We start from the raw sequence: 23326 nt of genomic DNA, 5'->3' as shown, positions 1-23326 counted from the left end.
TCTATTTTACTACTTTTGATGGGACCATCATGCAATAGTCTTCAACCAGGAAGCCAATTGGTCAAGAATGTTCTTGTTATCAACCATCTTTGGCTGGTTTTGTAGGTTTTCAATCAGACTAGGGTAAGGAAGGACCTAAGTAAGTTAATGAGAGCAAATAAATTCCTTATGCAAATTAGTTTGGAAATTAGACCATCTGATTGGTTGATGCAATTCTCATTAGGGATGGCCATCGATGTTTATAAACCATCGATGGGTTATGGTCGATGTTCAATAGTTTTTACATCAATGTTTAGTTAAAACGACTAGTTTTGTTTTACTATTTCCTGGTACACAGAGCAAAGCTCCACCCATGACACCAGTGAAGCCCCGCACCCATATTCTGATTGGCCCACAAGCCAGTCAGTCAAATACAATGGATGACCACTGATATGTAACAACATCGATGGCAAAGGCAACAATGGCAATCATTAATACTCATTCAAAACAATCCATTCCGATTTGTTTATGTACTGTCAGCCAACAGTTTTCTATTTTACTACTTTTGATGGGACCATCATGCAATAGTCTTCAACCAGGAAGCCAATTGGTCAAGAATGTTCTTGTTATCAACCATCTTTGGCTGGTTTTGTATGTTTTCAATCAGACTAGGGTGAGGAAGGACCTAAGTAAGTTATGGAGAGCAAATAAATTCCTTATGCAAATTAGTTTGGAAATTAGACCATCTGATTGGTTGATGCAATTCTCATTAGGGATGGCCATCGGCCATCGATGTTTATAAACCATCGATGGGTTATGGTCGATGTTCAATAGTTTTTACATCAATGTTTAGTTAAAACGACTAGTTTTGTTTTGCTATTTCCTGTTACACAGAGCAAAGCTCCACCCACGACACCAGTGAAGCCCCGCCCCCATATTCTGATTGGCCCTCAGGCCAGTCAGTCAAATGCAATGGATGACCACTGATATGTAACAACATCGATGGCAAAGGCATCAATGGCCATCATTAATACTCATTCAAAACAATCCATTCCGATTGGTTTATGTACTGTGAGTCAACAGTTTTCTATTTTACTACTTTTGATGGGACCATCATGCAATAGTCTTCAACCAGGAAGCCAATTGGTCAAGAATGTTCTTGTTATCAACCATCTTTGGCTGGTTTTGTAGGTTTTCAATCAGACTAGGGTGAGGAAGGACCTAAGTAAGTTATTGAGAGCAAATAAATTCCTTATGCAAATTAGTTTGGAAATTAGACCATCTGATTGGTTGATGCAATTCTCATTAGGGATGGCCATCGATGGTTATAAACCATCGATGGGTTATGGTCGATGTTCAATAGTTTTTACATCAATGTTTAGTTAAAACGACTAGTTTTGTTTTGCTATTTCCTGGTACACAGAGCAAAGTTCCACCCACGACACCAGTGAAGCCCCGCCCCCATATTCTGATTGGCCCACAGGCCAGTCAGTCAAATGCAATGGATGACCACTGATATGTAACAACATCGATGGCAAAGGCAACAATGGCCATCATTAATACTCATTCAAAACAATCCATTCCGATTGGTTTATGTACTGTCAGTCAACAGTTTTCTATTTTACTACTTTTGATGGGACCATCATGCAATAGTCTTCAACCAGGAAGCCAATTGGTCAAGAATGTTCTTGTTATCAACCATCTTTGGCTGGTTTTGTAGGTTTTCAATCAGACTAGGGTAAGGAAGGACCTAAGTAAGTTAATGAGAGCAAATAAATTCCTTATGCAAATTAGTTTGGAAATTAGACCATCTGATTGGTTGATGCAATTCTCATTAGGGATGGCCATCGATGTTTATAAACCATCGATGGGTTATGGTCGATGTTCAATAGTTTTTACATCAATGTTTAGTTAAAACGACTAGTTTTGTTTTACTATTTCCTGGTACACAGAGCAAAGCTCCACCCATGACACCAGTGAAGCCCCGCACCCATATTCTGATTGGCCCACAAGCCAGTCAGTCAAATACAATGGATGACCACTGATATGTAACAACATTGATGGCAAAGGCAACAATGGCAATCATTAATACTCATTCAAAACAATCCATTCCGATTTGTTTATGTACTGTCAGCCAACAGTTTTCTATTTTACTACTTTTGATGGGACCATCATGCAATAGTCTTCAACCAGGAAGCCAATTGGTCAAGAATGTTCTTGTTATCAACCATCTTTGGCTGGTTTTGTATGTTTTCAATCAGACTAGGGTGAGGAAGGACCTAAGTAAGTTATGGAGAGCAAATAAATTCCTTATGCAAATTAGTTTGGAAATTAGACCATCTGATTGGTTGATGCAATTCTCATTAGGGATGGCCATCGGCCATCGATGTTTATAAACCATCGATGGGTTATGGTCGATGTTCAATAGTTTTTACATCAATGTTTAGTTAAAACGACTAGTTTTGTTTTGCTATTTCCTGGTACACAGAGCAAAGTTCCACCCACGACACCAGTGAAGCCCCGCCCCCATATTCTGATTGGCCCTCAGGCCAGTCAGTCAAATGCAATGGATGACCACTGATATGTAACAACATCGATGGCAAAGGCATCAATGGCCATCATTAATACTCATTCAAAACATTCCATTCCGATTGGTTTATGTACTGTCAGTCAACAGTTTTCTATTTTACTACTTTTGATGGGACCATCATGCATTAGTCTTCAACCAAGAAGCCAATTGGTCAAGAATGTTCTTGTTATCAACCATCTTTGGCTGGTTTTGTAAGTTTTCAATCAGACTAGGGTGAGGAAGGACCTAAGTAAGTTATGGAGAGCAAATAAATTCCTTATGCAAATTAGTTTGGAAATTAGACCATCTGATTGGTTGATGCAATTCTCATTAGGGATGGCCATCGGCCATCGATGTTTATAAACCATCGATGGGTTATGGTCGATGTTCAATAGTTTTTACATCAATGTTTAGTTAAAACGACTAGTTTTGTTATTTCCTGGTACACAGAGCAAAGTTCCACCCACGACACCAGTGAAGCCCCGCCCCCATATTCTGATTGGCCCACAGGCCAGTCAGTCAAATGCAATGGATGACCACTGATATGTAACAACATCGATGGCAAAGGCAACAATGGCCATCATTAATACTCATTCAAAACAATCCATTCCGATTGGTTTATGTACTGTCAGTCAACAGTTTTCTATTTTACTACTTTTGATGGGACCATCATGCAATAGTCTTCAACCAGGAAGCCAATTGGTCAAGAATGTTCTTGTTATCAACCATCTTTGGCTGGTTTTGTAGGTTTTCAATCAGACTAGGGTGAGGAAGGACCTAAGTAAGTTAATGAGAGCAAATAAATTCCTTATGCAAATTAGTTTGGAAATTAGACCATCTGATTGGTTGATGCAATTCTCATTAGGGATGGCCATCGATGTTTATAAACCATCGATGGGTTATGGTCGATGTTCAATAGTTTTTACATCAATGTTTAGTTAAAACGACTAGTTTTGTTTTACTATTTCCTGGTACACAGAGCAAAGCTCCACCCATGACACCAGTGAAGCCCCGCACCCATATTCTGATTGGCCCACAGGCCAGTCAGTCAAATACAATGGATGACCACTGATATGTAACAACATCGATGGCAAAGGCAACAATGGCAATCATTAATACTCATTCAAAACAATCCATTCCGATTTGTTTATGTACTGTCAGCCAACAGTTTTCTATTTTACTACTTTTGATGGGACCATCATGCAATAGTCTTCAACCAGGAAGCCAATTGGTCGAGAATGTTCTTGTTATCAACCATCTTTGGATGGTTTTGTATGTTTTCAATCAGACTAGGGTGAGGAAGGACCTAAGTAAGTTATGGAGAGCAAATAAATTCCTTATGCAAATTAGTTTGGAAATTAGACCATCTGATTGGTTGATGCAATTCTCATTAGGGATGGCCATCGGCCATCGATGTTTATAAACCATCGATGGGTTATGGTCGATGTTCAATAGTTTTTACATCAATGTTTAGTTAAAACGACTAGTTTTGTTTTGCTATTTCCTGGTACACAGAGCAAAGTTCCACCCACGACACCAGTGAAGCCCCGCCCCCATATTCTGATTGGCCCACAGGCCAGTCAGTCAAATGCAATGGATGACCACTGATATGTAACAACATCGATGGCAAAGGCAACAATGGCCATCATTAATACTCATTCAAAACAATCCATTCCGATTGGTTTATGTACTGTCAGTCAACAGTTTTCTATTTTACTACTTTTGATGGGACCATCATGCAATAGTCTTCAACCAGGAAGCCAATTGGTCAAGAATGTTCTTGTTATCAACCATCTTTGGCTGGTTTTGTAGGTTTTCAATCAGACTAGGGTGAGGAAGGACCTAAGTAAGTTAATGAGAGCAAATAAATTCCTTATGCAAATTAGTTTTGAAATTAGACCATCTGATTGGTTGATGCAATTCTCATTAGGGATGGCCATCGATGTTTATAAACCATCGATGGGTTATGGTCGATGTTCAATAGTTTTTACATCAATGTTTAGTTAAAACGACTAGTTTTGTTTTGCTATTTCCTGGTACACAGAGCAAAGCTCCACCCATGACACCAGTGAAGCCCCGCACCCATATTCTGATTGGCCCACAGGCCAGTTAGTCAAATACAATGGATGACCACTGATATGTAACAACATCGATGGCAAAGGCAACAATGGCAATCATTAATACTCATTCAAAACAATCCATTCCGATTTGTTTATGTACTGTCAGCCAACAGTTTTCTATTTTACTACTTTTGATGGGACCATCATGCAATAGTCTTCAACCAGGAAGCCAATTGGTCGAGAATGTTCTTGTTATCAACCATCTTTGGCTGGTTTTGTATGTTTTCAATCAGACTAGGGTGAGGAAGGACCTACAGTAAGTAAGTTATGGAGAGCAAATAAATTCCTTATGCAAATTAGTTTGGAAATTAGACCATCTGATTGGTTGATGCAATTCTCATTAGGGATGGCCATCGGCCATCGGCCATCGATGTTTATAAACCATCGATGGGTTATGGTCGATGTTCAATAGTTTTTACATCAATGTTTAGTTAAAACGACTAGTTTTGTTATTTCCTGGTACACAGAGCAAAGTTCCACCCACGACACCAGTGAAGCCCCGCCCCCATATTCTGATTGGCCCACAGGCCAGTCAGTCAAATGCAATGGATGACCACTGATATGTAACAACATCGATGGCAAAGGCAACAATGGCCATCATTAATACTCATTCAAAACAATCCATTCCGATTGGTTTATGTACTGTCAGTCAACAGTTTTCTATTTTACTACTTTTGATGGGACCATCATGCAATAGTCTTCAACCAGGAAGCCAATTGGTCAAGAATGTTCTTGTTATCAACCATCTTTGGCTGGTTTTGTAGGTTTTCAATCAGACTAGGGTGAGGAAGGACCTAAGTAAGTTATTGAGAGCAAATAAATTCCTTATGCAAATTAGTTTGGAAATTAGACCATCTGATTGGTTGATGCAATTCTCATTAGGGATGGCCATCGATGGTTATAAACCATCGATGGGTTATGGTCGATGTTCAATAGTTTTTACATCAATGTTTAGTTAAAACGACTAGTTTTGTTTTGCTATTTCCTGGTACACAGAGCAAAGCTCCACCCACGACACCAGTGAAGCCCCGCCCCCATATTCTGATTGGCCCACAGGCCAGTCAGTCAAATACAATGGATGACCACTGATATGTAACAACATCGATGGCAAAGGCAACAATGGCCATCATTAATACTCATTCAAAACAATCCATTCCGATTGGTTTATGTACTGTCAGCCAACAGTTTTCTATTTTACTACTTTTGATGGGACCATCATGCAATAGTCTTCAACCAGGAAGCCAATTGGTCAAGAATGTTCTTGTTATCAACCATCTTTGGCTGGTTTTGTAGGTTTTCAATCAGACTAGGGTGAGGAAGGACCTAAGTAAGTTATGGAGAGCAAATAAATTCCTTATGCAAATTAGTTTGGAAATTAGACCATCTGATTGGTTGATGCAATTCTCATTAGGGATGGCCATCGGCCATCGATGTTTATAAACCATCGATGGGTTATGGTCGATGTTCAATAGTTTTTACATCAATGTTTAGTTAAAACGACTAGTTTTTTTTGCTATTTCCTGGTACACAGAGCAAAGCTCCACCCACGACACCAGTGAAGCCCCGCCCCCATATTCTGATTGGCCCACAGGCCAGTCAGTCAAATACAATGGATGACCACTGATTTGTAACAACATCGATGGCAAAGCCAACAATAACCATCATTAATACTCATTCAAAACAATCCATTCCGATTGGTTTATGTACTGTCAGTCAACAGTTTTCTATTTTACTACTTTTGATGGGACCATCATGCAATAGTCTTCAACCAGGAAGCCAATTGGTCAAGAATGTTCTTGTTATCAACCATCTTTGGCTGGTTTTGTGGGTTTTCAATCAGACTAGGGTGAGGAAGGACCTAAGTAAGTTATGGAGAGCAAATAAATTCCTTATGCAAATTAGTTTGGAAATTAGACCATCTGATTTGTTGATGCAATTCTCATTAGGGATGGCCATCGGCTATCGATGTTTATAAACCATCGATGGGTTATGGTCGATGTTCAATAGTTTTTACATCAATATTTAGTTAAAACGACTAGTTTTGTTATTTCCTGGTACACAGAGCAAAGTTCCACCCACGACACCAGTGAAGCCCCGCCCCGCCCCCATATTCTGATTGGCCCACAGGCCAGTCAGTCAAATGCAATGGATGACCACTGATATGTAACAACATCGATGGCAAAGGCAACAATGGCCATCATTAATACTCATTCAAAACAATCCATTCCGATTGGTTTATGTACTGTCAGTCAACAGTTTTCTATTTTACTACTTTTGATGGGACCATCATGCAATAGTCTTCAACCAGGAAGCCAATTGGTCAAGAATGTTCTTGTTATCAACCATCTTTGGCTGGTTTTGTAGGTTTTCAATCAGACTAGGGTGAGGAAGGACCTAAGTAAGTTAATGAGAGCAAATAAATTCCTTATGCAAATTAGTTTGGAAATTAGACCATCTGATTGGTTGATGCAATTCTCATTAGGGATGGCCATCGATGTTTATAAACCATCGATGGGTTATGGTCGATGTTCAATAGTTTTTACATCAATGTTTAGTTAAAACGACTAGTTTTGTTTTACTATTTCCTGGTACACAGAGCAAAGCACCACCCATGACACCAGTGAAGCCCCGCACCCATATTCTGATTGGCCCACAGGCCAGTCAGTCAAATACAATGGATGACCACTGATATGTAACAACATCGATGGCAAAGGCAACAACGGCAATCATTAATACTCATTCAAAACAATCCATTCCAATTTGTATATGTACTGTCAGTCAACAGTTTTCTATTTTACTACTTTTGATGGGACCATCATGCATTAGTCTTCAACCAAGAAGCCAATTGGTCAAGAATGTTCTTGTTATCAACCATCTTTGGCTGGTTTTGTAAGTTTTCAATCAGACTAGGGTGAGGAAGGACCTAAGTAAGTTATGGAGAGCAAATAAATTCCTTATGCAAATTAGTTTGGAAATTAGACCATCTGATTGGTTGATGCAATTCTCATTAGGGATGGCCATCGGCCATCGATGTTTATAAACCATCGATGGGTTATGGTCGATGTTCAATAGTTTTTACATCAATGTTTAGTTAAAACGACTAGTTTTGTTTTGCTATTTCCTGTTACACAGAGCAAAGCTCCACCCACGACACCAGGGAAGCCCCGCCCCCATATTCTGATTGGCCCTCAGGCCAGTCAGTCAAATGCAATGGATGACCACTGATATGTAACAACATCGATGGCAAAGGCAACAATGGCCATCATTAATACTCATTCAAAACATTCCATTCCGATTGGTTTATGTACTGTCAGTCAACAGTTTTCTATTTTACTACTTTTGATGGGACCATCATGCATTAGTCTTCAACCAAGAAGCCAATTGGTCAAGAATGTTCTTGTTATCAACCATCTTTGGCTGGTTTTGTAAGTTTTCAATCAGACTAGGGTGAGGAAGGACCTAAGTAAGTTATGGAGAGCAAATAAATTCCTTATGCAAATTAGTTTGGAAATTAGACCATCTGATTGGTTGATGCAATTCTCATTAGGGATGGCCATCGGCCATCGATGTTTATAAACCATCGATGGGTTATGGTCGATGTTCAATAGTTTTTACATCAATGTTTAGTTAAAACGACTAGTTTTGTTTTGCTATTTCCTGTTACACAGAGCAAAGTTCCACCCACGACACCAGTGAAGCCCCGCCCCCATCTTCTGATTGGCCCACAGGCCAGTCAGTCAAATGCAATGGATGACCACTGATATGTAACAACATCGATGGCAAAGGCAACAATGGCCATCATTAATACTCATTCAAAACAATCCATTCCGATTGGTTTATATACTGTCAGTCAACAGTTTTCTATTTTACTACTTTTGATGGGACCATCATGCAATAGTCTTCAACCAGGAAGCCAATTGGTCAAGAATGTTCTTGTTATCAACCATCTTTGGCTGGTTTTGTAGGTTTTCAATCAGACTAGGGTGAGGAAGGACCTAAGTAAGTTATTGAGAGCAAATAAATTCCTTATGCAAATTAGTTTGGAAATTAGACCATCTGATTGGTTGATGCAATTCTCATTAGGGATGGCCATCGATGGTTATAAACCATCGATGGGTTATGGTCGATGTTCAATAGTTTTTACATCAATGTTTAGTTAAAACGACTAGTTTTGTTTTGCTATTTCCTGGTACACAGAGCAAAGTTCCACCCACGACACCAGTGAAGCCCCGCCCCCATATTCTGATTGGCCCACAGGCCAGTCAGTCAAATGCAATGGATGACCACTGATATGTAACAACATCGATGGCAAAGGCAACAATGGCCATCATTAATACTCATTAAAAACAAATCCATTCCGATTGGTTTATGTACTGTCAGTCAACAGTTTTCTATTTTACTACTTTTGATGGGACCATCATGCAATAGTCTTCAACCAGGAAGCCAATTGGTCAAGAATGTTCTTGTTATCAACCATCTTTGGCTGGTTTTGTGGGTTTTCAATCAGACTAGGGTGAGGAAGGACCTAAGTAAGTTATGGAGAGCAAATAAATTCCTTATGCAAATTAGTTTGGAAATTAGACCATCTGATTGGTTGATGCAATTCTCATTAGGGATGGCCATCGATGTTTATAAACCATCGATGGATTATGGTCGATGTTCAATAGTTTTTACATCAATGTTTAGTTAAAACGACTAGTTTTGTTTTGCTATTTCCTGTTACACAGAGCAAAGCTCCACCCACGACACCAGTGAAGCCCCGCCCCCATATTCTGATTGGCCCTCAGGCCAGTCAGTCAAATGCAATGGATGACCACTGATATGTAACAACATCGATGGCAAAGGCAACAATGGCCATCATTAATACTCATTCAAAACATTCCATTCCGATTGGTTTATGTACTGTCAGTCAACAGTTTTCTATTTTACTACTTTTGATGGGCCCATCATGCATTAGTCTTCAACCAAGAAGCCAATTGGTCAAGAATGTTCTTGTTATCAACCATCTTTGGCTGGTTTTGTAAGTTTTCAATCAGACTAGGGTGAGGAAGGACCTAAGTAAGTTATGGAGAGCAAATAAATTCCTTATGCAAATTAGTTTGGAAATTAGACCATCTGATTGGTTGATGCAATTCTCATTAGGGATGGCCATCGGCCATCGATGTTTATAAACCATCGATGGGTTATGGTCGATGTTCAGTAGTTTTTACATCAATGTTTAGTTAAAACGACTAGTTTTGTTTTGCTATTTCCTGTTACACAGAGCAAAGTTCCACCCACGACACCAGTGAAGCCCCGCCCCCATATTCTGATTGGCCCACAGGCCAGTCAGTCAAATGCAATGGATGACCACTGATATGTAACAACATCGATGGCAAAGGCAACAATGGCCATCATTAATACTCATTCAAAACAATCCATTCCGATTGGTTTATGTACTGTCAGTCAACAGTTTTCTATTTTAATACTTTTGATGGGACCATCATGCAATAGTCTTCAACCAGGAAGCCAATTGGTCAAGAATGTTCTTGTTATCAACCATCTTTGGCTGGTTTTGTAGGTTTTCAATCAGACTAGGGTGAGGAAGGACCTAAGTAAGTTATGGAGAGCAAATAAATTCCTTATGCAAATTAGTTTGGAAATTAGACCATCTGATTGGTTGATGCAATTCTCATTAGGGATGGCCATCGGCCATCGGCCATCGATGTTTATAAACCATCGATGGGTTATGGTCGATGTTCAATAGTTTTTACATCAATGTTTAGTTAAAACGACTAGTTTTTTTGCTATTTCCTGGTACACAGAGCAAAGCTCCACCCACGACACCAGTGAAGCCCCGCCCCCATATTCTGATTGGCCCACAGGCCAGTCAGTCAAATACAATGGATGACCACTGATTTGTAACAACATCGATGGCAAAGCCAACAATAACCATCATTAATACTCATTCAAAACAATCCATTCCGATTGGTTTATGTACTGTCAGTCAACAGTTTTCTATTTTACTACTTTTGATGGGACCATCATGCAATAGTCTTCAACCAGGAAGCCAATTGGTCAAGAATGTTCTTGTTATCAACCATCTTTGGCTGGTTTTGTGGGTTTTCAATCAGACTAGGGTGAGGAAGGACCTAAGTAAGTTATGGAGAGCAAATAAATTCCTTATGCAAATTAGTTTGGAAATTAGACCATCTGATTGGTTGATGCAATTCTCATTAGGGATGGCCATCGATGGTTATAAACCATCGATGGGTTATGGTCGATGTTCAATAGTTTTTACATCAATGTTTAGTTAAAACGACTAGTTTTGTTTTGCTATTTCCTGGTACACAGAGCAAAGTTCCACCCACGACACCAGTGAAGCCCCGCCCCCATATTCTGATTGGCCCACAGGCCAGTCAGTCAAATGCAATGGATGACCACTGATATGTAACAACATCGATGGCAAAGGCAACAATGGCCATCATTAATACTCATTAAAAACAAATCCATTCCGATTGGTTTATGTACTGTCAGTCAACAGTTTTCTATTTTACTACTTTTGATGGGACCATCATGCAATAGTCTTCAACCAGGAAGCCAATTGGTCAAGAATGTTCTTGTTATCAACCATCTTTGGCTGGTTTTGTGGGTTTTCAATCAGACTAGGGTGAGGAAGGACCTAAGTAAGTTATGGAGAGCAAATAAATTCCTTATGCAAATTAGTTTGGAAATTAGACCATCTGATTGGTTGATGCAATTCTCATTAGGGATGGCCATCGATGTTTATAAACCATCGATGGGTTATGGTCGATGTTCAATAGTTTTTACATCAATGTTTAGTTAAAACGACTAGTTTTGTTTTGCTATTTCCTGTTACACAGAGCAAAGCTCCACCCACGACACCAGTGAAGCCCCGCCCCCATATTCTGATTGGCCCTCAGGCCAGTCAGTCAAATGCAATGGATGACCACTGATATGTAACAACATCGATGGCAAAGGCAACAATGGCCATCATTAATACTCATTCAAAACATTCCATTCCGATTGGTTTATGTACTGTCAGTCAACAGTTTTCTATTTTACTACTTTTGATGGGACCATCATGCATTAGTCTTCAACCAAGAAGCCAATTGGTCAAGAATGTTCTTGTTATCAACCATCTTTGGCTGGTTTTGTAAGTTTTCAATCAGACTAGGGTGAGGAAGGACCTAAGTAAGTTATGGAGAGCAAATAAATTCCTTATGCAAATTAGTTTGGAAATTAGACCATCTGATTGGTTGATGCAATTCTCATTAGGGATGGCCATCGGCCATCGATGTTTATAAACCATCGATGGGTTATGGTCGATGTTCAGTAGTTTTTACATCAATGTTTAGTTAAAACGACTAGTTTTGTTTTGCTATTTCCTGTTACACAGAGCAAAGTTCCACCCACGACACCAGTGAAGCCCCGCCCCCATATTCTGATTGGCCCACAGGCCAGTCAGTCAAATGCAATGGATGACCACTGATATGTAACAACATCGATGGCAAAGGCAACAATGGCCATCATTAATACTCATTCAAAACAATCCATTCCGATTGGTTTATGTACTGTCAGTCAACAGTTTTCTATTTTACTACTTTTGATGGGACCATCATGCAATAGTCTTCAACCAGGAAGCCAATTGGTCAAGAATGTTCTTGTTATCAACCATCTTTGGCTGGTTTTGTAGGTTTTCAATCAGACTAGGGTGAGGAAGGACCTAAGTAAGTTATTGAGAGCAAATAAATTCCTTATGCAAATTAGTTTGGAAATTAGACCATCTGATTGGTTGATGCAATTCTCATTAGGGATGGCCATCGATGGTTATAAACCATCGATGGGTTATGGTTGATGTTCAATAGTTTTTACATCAATGTTTAGTTAAAACGACTAGTTTTGTTTTGCTATTTCCTGGTACACAGAGCAAAGTTCCATCCACGACACCAGTGAAGCCCCGCCCCCATATTCTGATTGGCCCACAGGCCAGTCAGTCAAATGCAATGGATGACCACTGATATGTAACAACATCGATGGCAAAGGCAACAATGGCCATCATTAATACTCATTCAAAACAATCCATTCCGATTGGTTTATGTACTGTCAGTCAACAGTTTTCTATTTTACTACTTTTGATGGGACCATCATGCAATAGTCTTCAACCAGAAAGCCAATTGGTCAAGAATGTTCTTGTTATCAACCATCTTTGGCTGGTTTTGTAGGTTTTCAATCAGACTAGGGTAAGGAAGGACCTAAGTAAGTTAATGAGAGCAAATAAATTCCTTATGCAAATTAGTTTGGAAATTAGACCATCTGATTGGTTGATGCAATTCTCATTAGGGATGGCCATCGATGTTTATAAACCATCGATGGGTTATGGTCGATGTTCAATAGTTTTTACATCAATGTTTAGTTAAAACGACTAGTTTTGTTTTACTATTTCCTGGTACACAGAGCAAAGCTCCACCCATGACACCAGTGAAGCCCCGCACCCATATTCTGATTGGCCCACAGGCCAGTCAGTCAAATACATTGGATGACCACTGATATGTAACAACATCGATGGCAAAGGCAACAATGGCAATCATTAATACTCATTCAAAACAATCCATTCCGATTTGTTTATGTACTGTCAGCCAACAGTTTTCTATTTTACTACTTTTGATGGGACCATCATGAAATAGTCTTCAACCAGGAAGCCAATTGGTCAAGAATGTTCTTGTTATCAACCATCTTTGGCTGGTTTTGTATGTTTTCAATCAGACTAGGGTGAGGAAGGACCTAAGTAAGTTATGGAGAGCAAATAAATTCCTTATGCAAATTAGTTTGGAAATTAGACCATCTGATTGGTTGATGCAATTCTCATTAGGGATGGCCATCGGCCATCGATGTTTATAAACCATCGATGGGTTATGGTCGATGTTCAATAGTTTTTACATCAATGTTTAGTTAAAACGACTAGTTTTGTTTTGCTATTTCCTGTTACACAGAGCAAAGCTCCACCCACGACACCAGTGAAGCCCCGCCCCCATATTCTGATTGGCCCTCAGGCCAGTCAGTCAAATGCAATGGATGACCACTGATATGTAACAACATCGATGGCAAAGGCAACAATGGCCATCATTAATACTCATTCAAAACATTCCATTCCGATTGGTTTATGTACTGTCAGTCACCAGTTTTCTATTTTACTACTTTTGATGGGACCATCATGCATTAGTCTTCAACCAAGAAGCCAATTGGTCAAGAATGTTCTTGTTATCAACCATCTTTGGCTGGTTTTGTAAGTTTTCAATCAGACTAGGGTGAGGAAGGACCTAAGTAAGTTATGGAGAGCAAATAAATTCCTTATGCAAATTAGTTTGGAAATTAGACCATCTGATTGGTTGATGCAATTCTCATTAGGGATGGCCATCGGCCATCGATGTTTATAAACCATCGATGGGTTATGGTCGATGTTCAATAGTTTTTACATCAATGTTTAGTTAAAACGACTAGTTTTGTTATTTCCTGGTACACAGAGCAAAGTTCCACCCACGACACCAGTGAAGCCCCGCCCCCATATTCTGATTGGCCCACAGGCCAGTCAGTCAAATGCAATGGATGACCACTGATATGTAACAACATCGATGGCAAAGGCAACAATGGCCATCATTAATACTCATTCAAAACAATCCATTCCGATTGGTTTATGTACTGTCAGTCAACAGTTTTCTATTTTACTACTTTTGATGGGACCATCATGCAATAGTCTTCAACCAGGAAGCCAATTGGTCAAGAATGTTCTTGTTATCAACCATCTTTGGCTGGTTTTGTAGGTTTTCAATCAGACTAGGGTGAGGAAGGACCTAAGTAAGTTAATGAGAGCAAATAAATTCCTTATGCAAATTAGTTTGGAAATTAGACCATCTGATTGGTTGATGCAATTCTCATTAGGGATGGCCATCGATGTTTATAAACCATCGATGGGTTATGGTCGATGTTCAATAGTTTTTACATCAATGTTTAGTTAAAACGACTAGTTTTGTTTTACTATTTCCTGGTACACAGAGCAAAGCTCCACCCATGACACCAGTGAAGCCCCGCACCCATATTCTGATTGGCCCACAGGCCAGTCAGTCAAATACAATGGATGACCACTGATATGTAACAACATCGATGGCAAAGGCAACAATGGCAATCATTAATACTCATTCAAAACAATCCATTCCGACTTGTTTATGTACTGTCAGCCAACAGTTTTCTATTTTACTACTTTTGATGGGACCATCATGCAATAGTCTTCAACCAGGAAGCCAATTGGTCGAGAATGTTCTTGTTATCAACCATCTTTGGCTGGTTTTGTATGTTTTCAATCAGACTAGGGTGAGGAAGGACCTAAGTAAGTTATGGAGAGCAAATAAATTCCTTATGCAAATTAGTTTGGAAATTAGACCATCTGATTGGTTGATGCAATTCTCATTAGGGATGGCCATCGGCCATCGATGTTTATAAACCATCGATGGGTTATGGTCGATGTTCAATAGTTTTTACATCAATGTTTAGTTAAAACGACTAGTTTTGTTTTGCTATTTCCTGGTACACAGAGCAAAGTTCCACCCACGACACCAGTGAAGCCCCGCCCCCATATTCTGATTGGCCCACAGGCCAGTCAGTCAAATGCAATGGATGACCACTGATATGTAACAACATCGATGGCAAATGCAACAATGGCCATCATTAATACTCATTCAAAACAATCCATTCCGATTGGTTTATGTACTGTCAGTCAACAGTTTTCTATTTTACTACTTTTGATGGGACCATCATGCAATAGTCTTCATCCAGGAAGCCAATTGGTCAAGAATGTTCTTGTTATCAACCATCTTTGGCTGGTTTTGTAGGTTTTCATTCAGACTAGGGTGAGGAAGGACCTAAGTAAGTTAATGAGAGCAAATAAATTCCTTATGCAAATTAGTTTGGAAATTAGACCATCTGATTGGTTGATGCAATTCTCATTAGGGATGGCCATCGATGTTTATAAACCATCGATGGGTTATGGTCGATGTTCAATAGTTTTTACATCAATGTTTAGTTAAAACGACTAGTTTTGTTTTACTATTTCCTGGTACACAGAGCAAAGCTCCACCCATGACACCAGTGAAGCCCCGCACCCATATTCTGATTGGCCCACAGGCCAGTCAGTCAAATACAATGGATGACCACTGATATGTAACAACATCGATGGCAAAGGCAACAATGGCAATCATTAATACTCATTCAAAACAATCCATTGCGATTTGTTTATGTACTGTCAGCCAACAGTTTTCTATTTTACTACTTTTGATGGGACCATCATGCAATAGTCTTCAACCAGGAAGCCAATTGGTCGAGAATGTTCTTGTTATCAACCATCTTTGGCTGGTTTTGTATGTTTTCAATCAGACTAGGGTGAGGAAGGACCTAAGTAAGTTATGGAGAGCAAATAAATTCCTTATGCAAATTAGTTTGGAAATTAGACCATCTGATTGGTTGATGCAATTCTCATTAGGGATGGCCATCGGCCATCGGCCATCGATGTTTATAAACCATCGATGGGTTATGGTCGATGTTCAATAGTTTTTACATCAATGTTTAGTTAAAACGACTAGTTTTGTTTTGCTATTTCCTGGTACACAGAGCAAAGTTCCATCCACGACACCAGTGAAGCCCCGCCCCCATATTCTGATTGGCCCACAGGCCAGTCAGTCAAATGCAATGGATGACCACTGATATGTAACAACATCGATGGCAAAGGCAACAATGGCCATCATTAATACTCATTCAAAACAATCCATTCCGATTGGTTTATGTACTGTCAGTCAACAGTTTTCTATTTTACTACTTTTGATGGGACCATCATGCAATAGTCTTCAACCAGAAAGCCAATTGGTCAAGAATGTTCTTGTTATCAACCATCTTTGGCTGGTTTTGTAGGTTTTCAATCAGACTAGGGTAAGGAAGGACCTAAGTAAGTTAATGAGAGCAAATAAATTCCTTATGCAAATTAGTTTGGAAATTAGACCATCTGATTGGTTGATGCAATTCTCATTAGGGATGGCCATCGATGTTTATAAACCATCGATGGGTTATGGTCGATGTTCAATAGTTTTTACATCAATGTTTAGTTAAAACGACTAGTTTTGTTTTGCTATTTCCTGTTACACAGAGCAAAGCTCCACCCACGACACCAGTGAAGCCCCGCCCCCATATTCTGATTGGCCCTCAGGCCAGTCAGTCAAATGCAATGGATGACCACTGATATGTAACAACATCGATGGCAAAGGCAACAATGGCCATCATTAATACTCATTCAAAACATTCCATTCCGATTGGTTTATGTACTGTCAGTCACCAGTTTTCTATTTTACTACTTTTGATGGGACCATCATGCATTAGTCTTCAACCAAGAAGCCAATTGGTCAAGAATGTTCTTGTTATCAACCATCTTTGGCTGGTTTTGTAAGTTTTCAATCAGACTAGGGTGAGGAAGGACCTAAGTAAGTTATGGAGAGCAAATAAATTCCTTATGCAAATTAGTTTGGAAATTAGACCATCTGATTGGTTGATGCAATTCTCATTAGGGATGGCCATCGGCCATCGATGTTTATAAACCATCGATGGGTTATGGTCGATGTTCAATAGTTTTTACATCAATGTTTAGTTAAAACGACTAGTTTTGTTATTTCCTGGTACACAGAGCAAAGTTCCACCCACGACACCAGTGAAGCCCCGCCCCCATATTCTGATTGGCCCACAGGCCAGTCAGTCAAATGCAATGGATGACCACTGATATGTAACAACATCGATGGCAAAGGCAACAATGGCCATCATTAATACTCATTCAAAACAATCCATTCCGATTGGTTTATGTACTGTCAGTCAACAATTTTCTATTTTACTACTTTTGATGGGACCATCATGCAATAGTCTTCAACCAGGAAGCCAATTGGTCAAGAATGTTCTTGTTATCAACCATCTTTGGCTGGTTTTGTAGGTTTTCAATCAGACCAGGGTGAGGAAGGACCTAAGTAAGTTAATGAGAGCAAATAAATTCCTTATGCAAATTAGTTTGGAAATTAGACCATCTGATTGGTTGATGCAATTCTCATTAGGGATGGCCATCGATGTTTATAAACCATCGATGGGTTATGGTCGATGTTCAATAGTTTTTACATCAATGTTTAGTTAAAACGACTAGTTTTGTTTTACTATTTCCTGGTACACAGAGCAAAGCTCCACCCATGACACCAGTGAAGCCCCGCACCCATATTCTGATTGGCCCACAGGCCAGTCAGTCAAATACAATGGATGACCACTGATATGTAACAACATCGATGGCAAAGGCAACAATGGCAATCATTAATACTCATTCAAAACAATCCATTCCGATCTGTTTATGTACTGTCAGCCAACAGTTTTCTATTTTACTACTTTTGATGGGACCATCATGCAATAGTCTTCAACCAGGAAGCCAATTGGTCGAGAATGTTCTTGTTATCAACCATCTTTGGCTGGTTTTGTATGTTTTCAATCAGACTAGGGTGAGGAAGGACCTAAGTAAGTTATGGAGAGCAAATAAATTCCTTATGCAAATTAGTTTGGAAATTAGACAATCTGATTGGTTGATGCAATTCTCATTAGGGATGGCCATCGGCCATCGATGTTTATAAACCATCGATGGGTTATGGTCGATGTTCAATAGTTTTTACATCAATGTTTAGTTAAAACGACTAGTTTTGTTTTACTATTTCCTGGTACACAGAGCAAAGCTCCACCCATGACACCAGTGAAGCCCCGCACCCATATTCTGATTGGCCCACAGGCCAGTCAGTCAAATACAATGGATGACCACTGATATGTAACAACATTGATGGCAAAGGCAACAATGGCAATCATTAATACTCATTCAAAACAATCCATTCCGATCTGTTTATGTACTGTCAGCCAACAGTTTTCTATTTTACTACTTTTGATGGGACCATCATGCAATAGTCTTCAACCAGGAAGCCAATTGGTCGAGAATGTTCTTGTTATCAACCATCTTTGGCTGGTTTTGTATGTTTTCAATCAGACTAGGGTGAGGAAGGACCTAAGTAAGTTATGGAGAGCAAATAAATTCCTTATGCAAATTAGTTTGGAAATTAGACCATCTGATTGGTTGATGCAATTCTCATTAGGGATGGCCATCGGCCATCGATGTTTATAAACCATCGATGGGTTATGGTCGATGTTCAATAGTTTTTACATCAATGTTTAGTTAAAACGACTAGTTTTGTTTTGCTATTTCCATGTTAAACAGAGCAAAGCTCCACCCACGACACCAGTGAAGCCCCGCCCCCATATTCTGATTGGCCCTCAGGCCAGTCAGTCAAATGCAATGGATGACCACTGATATGTAACAACATCGATGGCAAAGGCAACAATGGCCATCATTAATACTCATTCAAAACATTCCATTCCGATCGGTTTATGTACTGTCAGTCAACAGTTTTCTATTTTACTACTTTTGATGGGACCATCATGCATTAGTCTTCAACCAAGAAGCCAATTGGTCAAGAATGTTCTTGTTATCAACCATCTTTGGCTGGTTTTGTAAGTTTTCAATCAGACTAGGGTGAGGAAGGACCTAAGTAAGTTATGGAGAGCAAATAAATTCCTTATGCAAATTAGTTTGGAAATTAGACCATCTGATTGGTTGATGCAATTCTCATTAGGGATGGCCATCGGCCATCGATGTTTATAAACCATCGATGGGTTATGGTCGATGTTCAATAGTTTTTACATCAATGTTTAGTTAAAATGACTAGTTTTGTTATTTCCTGGTACACAGAGCAAAGTTCCACCCACGACACCAGTGAAGCCCCGCCCCCATATTCTGATTGGCCCACAGGCCAGTCAGTCAAATGCAATGGATGACCACTGATATGTAACAACATCGATGGCAAAGGCAACAATGGCCATCATTAATACTCATTCAAAACAATCCATTCCGATTGGTTTATGTACTGTCAGTCAACAGTTTTCTATTTTACTACTTTTGATGGGACCATCATGCAATAGTCTTCAACCAGGAAGCCAATTGGTCAAGAATGTTCTTGTTATCAACCATCTTTGGCTGGTTTTGTAGGTTTTCAATCAGACTAGGGTGAGGAAGGACCTAAGTAAGTTATTGAGAGCAAATAAATTCCTTATGCAAATTAGTTTGGAAATTAGACCATCTGATTGGTTGATGCAATTCTCATTAGGGATGGCCATCGATGGTTATAAACCATCGATGGGTTATGGTCGATGTTCAATAGTTTTTACATCAATGTTTAGTTAAAACGACTAGTTTTGTTTTGCTATTACCTGGTACACAGAGCAAAGTTCCACCCACGACACCAGTGAAGCCCCGCCCCCATATTCTGATTGGCCCACAGGCCAGTCAGTCAAATGCAATGGATGACCACTGATATGTAACAACATCGATGGCAAAGGCAACAATGGCCATCATTAATACTCATTCAAAACAATCCATTCCAATTGGTTTATGTACTGTCAGTCAACAGTTTTCTATTTTACTACTTTTGATGGGACCATCATGCAATAGTCTTCAACCAGGAAGCCAATTGGTCAAGAATGTTCTTGTTATCAACCATCTTTGGCTGGTTTTGTAGGTTTTCAATCAGACTAGGGTAAGGAAGGACCTAAGTAAGTTAATGAGAGCAAATAAATTCCTTATGCAAATTAGTTTGGAAATTAGACCATCTGATTGGTTGATGCAATTCTCATTAGGGATGGCCATCGATGTTTATAAACCATCGATGGGTTATGGTCGATGTTCAATAGTTTTTACATCAATGTTTAGTTAAAACGACTAGTTTTGTTTTACTATTTCCTGGTACACAGAGCAAAGCTCCACCCATGACACCAGTGAAGCCCCGCACCCATATTCTGATTGGCCCACAAGCCAGTCAGTCAAATACAATGGATGACCACTGATATGTAACAACATCGATGGCAAAGGCAACAATGGCAATCATTAATACTCATTCAAAACAATCCATCCCGATTTGTTTATGTACTGTCAGCCAACAGTTTTCTATTTTACTACTTTTGATGGGACCATCATGCAATAGTCTTCAACCAGGAAGCCAATTGGTCAAGAATGTTCTTGTTATCAACCATCTTTGGCTGGTTTTGTATGTTTTCAATCAGACTAGGGTGAGGAAGGACCTAAGTAAGTTATGGAGAGCAAATAAATTCCTTATGCAAATTAGTTTGGAAATTAGACCATCTGATTGGTTGATGCAATTCTCATTAGGGATGGCCATCGGCCATCGATGTTTATAAACCATCGATGGGTTATGGTCGATGTTCAATAGTTTTTACATCAATGTTTAGTTAAAACGACTAGTTTTGTTTTGCTATTTCCTGTTACACAGAGCAAAGCTCCACCCACGACACCAGTGAAGCCCCGCCCCCATATTCTGATTGGCCCTCAGGCCAGTCAGTCAAATGCAATGGATGACCACTGATATGTAACAACATCGATGGCAAAGGCATCAATGGCCATCATTAATACTCATTCAAAACATTCCATTCCGATTGGTTTATGTACTGTCAGTCAACAGTTTTCTATTTTACTACTTTTGATGGGACCATCATGCATTAGTCTTCAACCAAGAAGCCAATTGGTCAAGAATGTTCTTGTTATCAACCATCTTTGGCTGGTTTTGTAAGTTTTCAATCAGACTAGGGTGAGGAAGGACCTAAGTAAGTTATGGAGAGCAAATAAATTCCTTATGCAAATTAGTTTGGAAATTAGACCATCTGATTGGTTGATGCAATTCTCATTAGGGATGGCCATCGGCCATCGATGTTTATAAACCATCGATGGGTTATGGTCGATGTTCAATAGTTTTTACATCAATGTTTAGTTAAAACGACTAGTTTTGTTATTTCCTGGTACACAGAGCAAAGTTCGACCCACGACACCAGTGAAGCCCCGCCCCCATATTCTGATTGGCCCACAGGCCAGTCAGTCAAATGCAATGGATGACCACTGATATGTAACAACATCGATGGCAAAGGCAACAATGGCCATCATTAATACTCATTCAAAACAATCCATTCCGATTGGTTTATGTACTGTCAGTCAACAGTTTTCTATTTTACTACTTTTGATGGGACCATCATGCAATAGTCTTCAACCAGGAAGCCAATTGGTCAAGAATGTTCTTGTTATCAACCATCTTTGGCTGGTTTTGTAGGTTTTCATTCAGACTAGGGTGAGGAAGGACCTAAGTAAGTTAATGAGAGCAAATAAATTCCTTATGCAAATTAGTTTGGAAATTAGACCATCTGATTGGTTGATGCAATTCTCATTAGGGATGGCCATCGATGTTTATAAACCATCGATGGGTTATGGTCGATGTTCAATAGTTTTTACATCAATGTTTAGTTAAAACGACTAGTTTTGTTTTACTATTTCCTGGTACACAGAGCAAAGCTCCACCCATGACACCAGTGAAGCCCCGCACCCATATTCTGATTGGCCCACAGGCCAGTCAGTCAAATACAATGGATGACCACTGATATGTAACAACATCGATGGCAAAGGCAACAATGGCAATCATTAATACTCATTCAAAACAATCCATTGCGATTTGTTTATGTACTGTCAGCCAACAGTTTTCTATTTTACTACTTTTGATGGGACCATCATGCAATAGTCTTCAACCAGGAAGCCAATTGGTCGAGAATGTTCTTGTTATCAACCATCTTTGGCTGGTTTTGTATGTTTTCAATCAGACTAGGGTGAGGAAGGACCTAAGTAAGTTATGGAGAGCAAATAAATTCCTTATGCAAATTAGTTTGGAAATTAGACAATCTGATTGGTTGATGCAATTCTCATTAGGGATGGCCATCGGCCATCGATGTTTATAAACCATCGATGGGTTATGGTCGATGTTCAATAGTTTTTACATCAATGTTTAGTTAAAACGACTAGTTTTGTTTTACTATTTCCTGGTACACAGAGCAAAGCTCCACCCATGACACCAGTGAAGCCCCGCACCCATATTCTGATTGGCCCACAGGCCAGTCAGTCAAATACAATGGATGACCACTGATATGTAACAACATTGATGGCAAAGGCAACAATGGCAATCATTAATACTCATTCAAAACAATCCATTCCGATCTGTTTATGTACTGTCAGCCAACAGTTTTCTATTTTACTACTTTTGATGGGACCATCATGCAATAGTCTTCAACCAGGAAGCCAATTGGTCGAGAATGTTCTTGTTATCAACCATCTTTGGCTGGTTTTGTATGTTTTCAATCAGACTAGGGTGAGGAAGGACCTAAGTAAGTTATGGAGAGCAAATAAATTCCTTATGCAAATTAGTTTGGAAATTAGACCATCTGATTGGTTGATGCAATTCTCATTAGGGATGGCCATCGGCCATCGATGTTTATAAACCATCGATGGGTTATGGTCGATGTTCAATAGTTTTTACATCAATGTTTAGTTAAAACGACTAGTTTTGTTTTGCTATTTCCTGTTAAACAGAGCAAAGCTCCACCCACGACACCAGTGAAGCCCCGCCCCCATATTCTGATTGGCCCTCAGGCCAGTCAGTCAAATGCA

This window comes from Crinia signifera, chromosome 8 (genome assembly GCF_055691185.1).
Source record: "Crinia signifera chromosome 8, ASM5569118v1, whole genome shotgun sequence".
Lineage (NCBI taxonomy): Eukaryota > Metazoa > Chordata > Amphibia > Anura > Myobatrachidae > Crinia > Crinia signifera.
This window is presented reverse-complemented; position numbering follows the sequence as displayed.